This window comes from Spermophilus citellus (assembly GCF_964194105.1).
Source record: "Spermophilus citellus genome assembly, chromosome: 4".
NCBI classification, from domain to species: domain Eukaryota; kingdom Metazoa; phylum Chordata; class Mammalia; order Rodentia; family Sciuridae; genus Spermophilus; species Spermophilus citellus.
The window spans coordinates 211,119,368-211,127,500 of record NC_138185.1 but is presented as its reverse complement, the minus strand read 5'-3'; positions in this window follow the sequence as shown (position 1 = coordinate 211,127,500).

Sequence of the window (8,133 nt, the reverse complement as noted above, 5' to 3'; positions counted from 1 at the left end):
TGTAGTTTTCTAGATCTAGAATTGATGGGAAAGGACTAACTAAACCCATGGGTTGAACTTTGAGATCTGAAATTCTATACTTGCATACACTGATGGCAAAACACTTTAGAATTTGGGATTTATTCCCCTCCAAAATCAAGTTCCCAGGATGAATTTGGAAGCAGTAGCCATGCAAATTTCTTCAGGGTAAGATATTTGTCTTTGACCCCGAAATATCTGTTGGTTGATTATTAATGGGACTTCTTTCACATCCTCAATATGTTCATAGTAAGGCAGAAATATCACACTAAGACATTTAGCATAATTGTCAGTTGTCAAAAGGATGAATTCATATATTTTTTTCTCTATGGAAAGAAATCATTTAATAGGATACACGGTTCATCAGAATTTTCTGCCATAGCTAATTTGTTGGAATTGCTACACTGCAACCATGCATTCTTGGGTAGATTTTGATGTGTGAGCAGACAACTCAAGACTCCCAGTAACCTGGTATATTGCATCCATACTGAAGGGAATTGTGGGTATGAGATGGCTGATCTATACAAAGGCAATTGTTCTTACCCTTGGGTATTATTACATACATATTTCCTGAGAAAAGAAAAACCAGAAAAATAACGTATCATAAGGTCTTCTATTTTAAATTACCCATCTTCCTTCTCCTGGAGGGAGGAGTTTAGGGTGGAACATAGATCCAAAGGAGTGTCATTCTTCAGCGGAGTCTCTAACGCTGACTCTGAGGCCTATGAGTTGAGGCAATGTGCTCAGCCTGCGGAACTGTGATATTTTGATTGTAACTTTCCCATTGCAAGCCTTTTCTTTAGAACATGTTTCTCTTTTAATTGGGCTTTGTCTTTTGCTATATACCTGCCAGGTCTCAAATGTTGTCTCATTATTCTTGGACACTGATTAAATGGTAACCGATTCATCATTATTTTAGAGGCAATTTAAAATCTTACAAGTTGGAGAAAAGGTGCTATCTATGATAGGAGGGTGTGAATCTTCCTCAGAGAGGTGATGTGATGCTGTGGCAAAGGGCCACAGTGGGAATTCCTGGTGTGGAATTAGAACTCAGAGAAATTCCAATTCATTCATTCATTGAACAAATTGGGTTGCTACTATGTCTTAGGCACTCTTGTGAGTACTGGGATGTAAAAGGAAAAAAAAAATGTCAGCCCTCATCTATCTTCCATTTTAATGAAGAAGTTAACAATAAATGAGATAAATTATATATATGTATATCATATCATAATTAATTATTAAGGAGAAAATGAAAAAGTGAAGGGCTAGGAAGGTTGAAATTATAGTGTACCCCAGGGAATTCTCACAGAGAAGGTATCTGGGCAGGAGCAACTGCATATGTTGTGTTAATAAAGTTGAAATAATAATTTTGCAAATTGTATAACAGCACATCTCTTTGGGAACTCTTTCTGAGGTCTCTGCTGGTGTTTGAAGGGCTTTGTGAAAGTGGGGACACTGAAGGTTTATTTGCTTCATGGTGAATACATGCTTAAATAGGACACTCATTATCTGAATGACTGTAGCCAAGTAACTCCAACTCTTAAGACGTTTTCCAACTGTGAAATGGAGATAATAAAGTATGACTCAATTCTATGGGAGTGTTTTAGTCAGCTTTTTCTCTGCTGTAACTAAAGGACCTAACCAACACAATTGTAGAGGAGAATGTGTTTATTTGAGGGCTCACGGTTTTAGAGGTGTTAGTTTATAGAAGACAGGCTCCATTTCTTTTTTTTTTTTAATCTTCAATATCCATTTTTTAATTTTTGGCAGACAAAACATCTTTGTTGGTATGTGGTGCTGAGGATCGAACCCGGGCCACACGCATGGTGGGCGAGCGTGCTACCGCTTGAGCCACATCCCCAGCCCCAGGCTCCATTTCTTATAGCTTGAGATGAGGCTGAACATCATGGTGGAGTGTGTGGCAGAGGGAAGCGGCTCACATCATGTTGATCAAGAAGTAGAAAAATTGAGACTCCCCTTGCCCGATAAAAATATATACCCAAAGCCACTCCCCAATTCCCACCTCCTCCAGCCATACCCCACCACTCCAGTTACCACTCTGTTAATCCCTATCAGGGAATTAATTCATTGACTGTGTTAAGACTCTGACAACTCAATCATTTCTCCTCTGAAGCTTCTTACATTGTCTCACATGTGAGCTTTTGGGGACACCTCATATCCAAACCATAATAGGGAATGTTATAAGGCTCAGACAACATGATGCATACATACACACACACACCAAAAAAAAAAAAAAACAACTTTTTATCACTATATTAAATACATAATAAATACTAAATTCTTAACATCTTAGACATATTTTATATGTCCTATTGGTTTGCCAGTTTGTTTATTTGTCTGCCTGTTTATTAATTTAATTATCAAAGCTGTTTGTGGAATCACCATCATATATAAAATCAAAATGTTAGATATTGTGTATTTACTTTTTATTTATTTAAATGCCAAATTTCATATCATTTATCATCATGATTTTTAAGGCAAAATGCCGGTTAAAACAAAATACAGTGTGCTAGCCGAGTTCTTTATTGTGCTCAAGTCTGAGGAGGAGGAAAACACGACACACATTTAACATATACCCTTCATAGATACTTCACATGTATGTATGTATTTTAACTCACCTCTATGAACATATGAGGTAAATATTAAATTTATATTTTAGATGGAGACAAAGTTAATTAAGATTAAGCAAATTGCCCAGTCACTTTGTTCACAGGGATAGAACTGGGAATCAGTCACAGATATGTGTACTTAAAAGTTGATACTGTTTCTATGAAGTCTTAAGCGAATACAGATCTGCAGAAAATGAATTATTCATAAAGTAAAGGTAGCATTCTTATCACTCAGTCTTGACCTTAAGGAAATTAATTACCAAAACAAGGCATGATATTTACATATTTGTACCTGTCCTATTAAGAACTCAGAAGCAGAGGAAACTGGCAAAGATAAGAGCAGAATTTGATTTTCAGCCTGAATTACTGTCAGTAAGTTTAATAAGTGCAAATAGGCTAAGAGCATTTGCTGAAGAATACTTAGAAAAGAAAACCGTGTAACACCACCTAGGGCTCTTTACAAAATCACTCTTCTCCCAGGAGCCTGCACTTGAATTGGCTCTTCCAAGGGCTGGTGCCTGGGAACATGAAGAGAGAATCCTGCCCACAGGTTAGGCATGCCCCTTGCAAAAAAAAGCCTGTCCCTTGTCCAGTCTAGTTCTCCTGATTCCCACTGTGGACCCATCTGTCCTCTCATCTCTAATGCCAGTCTTGTCCTGTGAGAGCCACAGTAGCTGGCAATGACCTTGTCCCTGATCTTATTAATGTGGCAATTAGGCTTGATGTGGAGGCTTGCTCTTCAGAAGTTGAGCTAGAGAATACAAGAACAAAATAAGCATTTTTGATAGGGACACTTTGACCACACATTTGCCGGGCAAAGTTTAACAGCTTATTTTGCTTGAATTGGGGCTGAAGAGGAGGGATATTGTCTGATGTTTTTAGGGGTGATGGATGGGAATTGCTGATGATAAGTAACAGACAGATGTGAATGGTGGGAACATGAGGCTAAGAGGATAATTCTATGATTTGGGGCTATTGTGCTGACTCACATGCTTTCTTATGTTTATTTTAATTTTCTGGGAGGGTACCGGGGATTGAACTCAGGGACACTCAACCACTTAGCCATACCCCCAGCCCTATTGTCTATTTTATTTAGAGACAGGGTCTCACTGAGTTGCTTAGTGCTTCGCTTTTGCTGAGGCTGGCTTTGAACTCTCCATCCTCCTGCCTCAGCCTCCTGAGTCTCTGGGATTACAGGAGTGCTCCACAGTGCCCCGCCAATGTTTTCTTTTATAAAGAATTTTTTTCTTTTATAAAAGGAATTTTATAAAGCAATTTAAAAAACCCTGCCTGACATGAGTCAATAAGATATGCTACGGTCCTCATCAAAGGACATGTTGTCTGCAGAGATATGCAAGCCCTAAAGGAGACTCCTCTCTGCTGATAAGAAGAACACAAGTTACTTTAAAGTGGGGACTTATGCAACTTTATACTGACCAGATTCCAGGACTCATGGAAATAAAATAACTAAAAGCAAATCCCCTCTAACCATAAAATGTGTAGAAACACATTCCAATTAGAACCAATTAGCGCAGGCCAAAGTGGCCTAGAGTTGCCATGGATTTTTAGCAAAACATATCATAATAAAATCTTCCCTCAAGTCTGATGCAATCCTGCTGTCAGTCAAAAGTTGAGAAGTGGACCTGGGTGGGACTTTCTGGAAGCTTTCCTGAGACCCCCAATAAAAAAGGAGAAAATGAGCGTTGTGCTTCCCTGCTCCTCTCTGGAGAACCCACTCTCCATGAGAATGTCCCCCTGTTGCTTTTCTTTATCTTTCTAATAAACTCATTCCTGCTACTCTGAGACCCACACCCAACCCACTTAGAGTTATCGCACAGTCCAAAGGGTTAATTCACCAAGTAGGTTATAGCTATCATGATCTAATCATTTCACCTCTGAACATTCTTGCTTTGTTTCACCCAAGAGCTTTTGGGAGACACCATATATCCAAACCATAATAATTATGATAAAATGTGTGAGGCTTTTTAACCCAACACTCATCATAATTTCATAACTTGATTTTATTAATTCCTATCTCTCAAACCCTCAAGCCTAACCAGGACCCTGATATAAATAAATTAAAACAAAATCAACAGAGAGAGAAATAATTATTTGAAAGACCATGAACTCTGCATGCAAATGTCCATGGATTTTGCCAAATGGAAGAGATCATTCATAAAGACCTGCTTTTTATAAAAGAGGAAAATTAGAATTATCACATATGCTGCCATCAAACAATGAAAAATGGTTAAAAGAAGGAGAACAAAGAAAATTTTGAAAGCTAAACTAGCTACAGAATTTGAAAAACAGACTTGCATGTATCGAGATCATTATTTTTTATTATCATATTAAAACAAAATATTATGTTAATAGCAATCATTCTGAGACATTAGTAAGAACTGTGACTACAGGTTCAGGTATTTGGAGATGAGAAATGTTGGTACTGCAGTTTTAAAACATTCTCATAAAAACTAGGAACTACCACTGCTTCTTCAGCAAGGAGATTCTAGGCACCTGAATAATCCACTCTGTTCTCCTGCCCAGCACTGGTAATGACCATGAACAATGGAGTTAGAGTGATGTAGGCATAAATGCCAGAAGCTGTGGAATATTGCACAAGGTTAGACAAGGTTATTATTGTTGAAGTTATATTTACCAGTGACTTATGCATTTATATAAGTAGAAAATTCTCATTTATTAAGGTGGAGGCTAGAAGAACTTAGCAAACAGAATTGTCCTATTAAGGAAAAGAGGGCAAATCATATATACTTTGATTTTACCAACTATACGATGGGGACAAAAAGGCCCTTACAACAGTAATGTTGTAATAATTTAAAGATATTATTTAACATATAGCAAAGATGTGGTCTATTAACTTTTTTTCTTCTCATTCCTCTAGTTTCCTGACTGCTGGAATTATTTAGTCTTAATTCTGACTCTTGGGTGTATCAATGCAAGTGCCCTGGGTCTTTCAGTCCTGTGATTATACCTGGGCACACACAATGCCCTGGCATTGCCATGATTATGCCAGAGTAGAGGTTTTCTTTATTATTTTATTTTATTTTTAATGATTATTAGATTTTTGGTCCTTCTCATGTTTTCATCTCACTACCTGTGCTGTCTATAGCTGTCAGCTAATAACTCTTAAATTCCACTCGTTTGTCCTGATGGGTCTTCTGGGTTAATGGCAAGCTTACAATATTGATGGCAGATACACAAATATTTGCTTCAACAAAAAAACAGGACTGCCATCTGATACATAATGAGAAACTGACCTGGCAGTAGATTGTAGTGGTTGAGAGGTTGGGACACTGGCCAGTTAACCGAAATTTAATTCAGAAAATGATCAACTTACGAAGTGACCAATTAACAAAATTAGAGATGTTCTCTAATGTATAATTTCATTGCAATTTTGCTATTGCCAAGACATTTTTCAGACCAATATTGTTGACTTTTACAATGCCCTTCGTTTTATTTGGCAACGGATGGCTATCTTTTAAGAGCTGTGCATCTCTCACAGATTTACTCTGCCTGAGCCTTGCATCTGCACTAAGTCTAAATTTATAATTCCTTTGTTTGAGAATCTTTTTTTGGTAATTTGATCATACATTGATATTTGCTGAATTGTTTTCACTGAATTATGTTTTGATGAAATGATGAAGATTTCAAGATTTTGAGTTTGATAGTGACTTCTGGGTTCTCTGGCTTCATTACTTGCTGGCTGGATAGCCATGGCAAAAGAACCTTTCTGATCCTTAATCTCCACATGCACAAAATAGAAGTCACTAGAATATCATTATGCAGGGTCGTGAGGATAAATATACTATACTGTACAGGGTGAAATATTCAGTAAAGGCTCAGAACTCTGCTGCATCATTCATGTGCACATATCAGATTGCCATCATCTGCTCTTTGTTTCTATTATTGGGAACAGAGATGAGCAGAAGTTTAGACTCCTGTTTTTCATGCACCTATTGTGTGCAAAACACTGTTAGAGGTTAAGTAGGTCATCTCAGTTCTTACATGAACACTTAACAAGATGCACCAACCAAAGTGAGAACATTCAGTCTGAGAAACCTACAAAATTTTTCAAGCTTTCACAGATAATTTGTGGAGTAGAGATTCAAACCATATCTGTCTAATTCCACAACTCCATTAATACCTCATATTCAGCTGTGAAGCAGCTTTAATTTCTGTTTTTGCTCAATAAACCTATCCCTTCTCCATTAATAATTATCTTTGAGTATTTAAAAACTCTGATTCCCATTCAATAGCATCAAGTTTTTTTTTTTTTAAATTAGAGTATAACAAACAATGTAAACATTTAATGCCCTCTCTTCTTTCTCACATTTAAAGTTTTTTTTTTTATTAAAAGATAATCATTTAGGGTCAACCTATGTTTGGGAAAAATAGCTTCAGGTTTTTTGAAAGGAAGGTGGATGGATGTGTGGGCTATGGAAAACATCCTGTAGTAAACACAACCAGAAAAATGAGAATGATCATAATGGTCTTATCATTTTTTTTTTTTAATTTTAGGTATAGCTGTCGACAACTGGCAATTCATGAGGTCCTTTCACATACATTTATCTAATTTAACCCTTTGAGAATGGAAGAGGACAAATCATTAATCTCATTTTCAGATGAGAAAATTACATTTTAGAGAGGTTAAGTGATTTAACCCACTTCACATATTTAGAACCTAGTAGAGATGAGAAATGAGCTTAGGTCCTCTCACGACAATTTTTTTTTAATGCTAGGGAAGCCCATGATGAAGTGCTATGGAAGATAGCTACAGTAGCTTGGATGCATAGAGGTGTCCCAGTATCAATTCTCCCCATTTCTCTTAGAGAAAGACTCTCTATGGCTAAGACACATGATCCTACATAATTGTTATAGTTCCAGCCTTGCCTCAGTTGTTATCAATGACCTTCTGAGAGTCTTCTTTTTGAAATAGCCAATGCCCATTCCTGGTCCCTTTTCTTCCTGTTTCCTTCCATCCTTCTACCTGAAACAGGAGTCTGATGACTGCAGCTCCATCTCCGGAGCATGCCCTTGAGTACACGCATCAGGAAGGGCAGAGGAAAGAATTGAAAGCTGGAAGGTTCCATAAACTGGAGATGTTCCATATCAAGCCAGAACACCCTTCCTGGACTCCTCTCTCAGAGAGAAGTTAACTTTTATTGTAATCGATAGGTTGAGTTTCTTCTGCCTCCAAACCCAATCTGTTACAAGTTTTATTCCTGAGGTGACACACAATTTAGAGAAGCTGGCCAAATGGAGTAAAACCCAGAAGCCTGAGAGCTACTGAAAATTGTGCCTGAGTGAAAGAGCCGTGATTCAATGACAGGTGAACTGAGCAAATTTCCCATGTAGAGGAACCCTCATAAAGACTCACTCGTACCAACCATAGGGGGGGTCTTCCTCCTCAGGGTGTTTTGGCACTATTCTTGTTGGAAATACAGCTTCATGGAAAGCTGGATTTGAG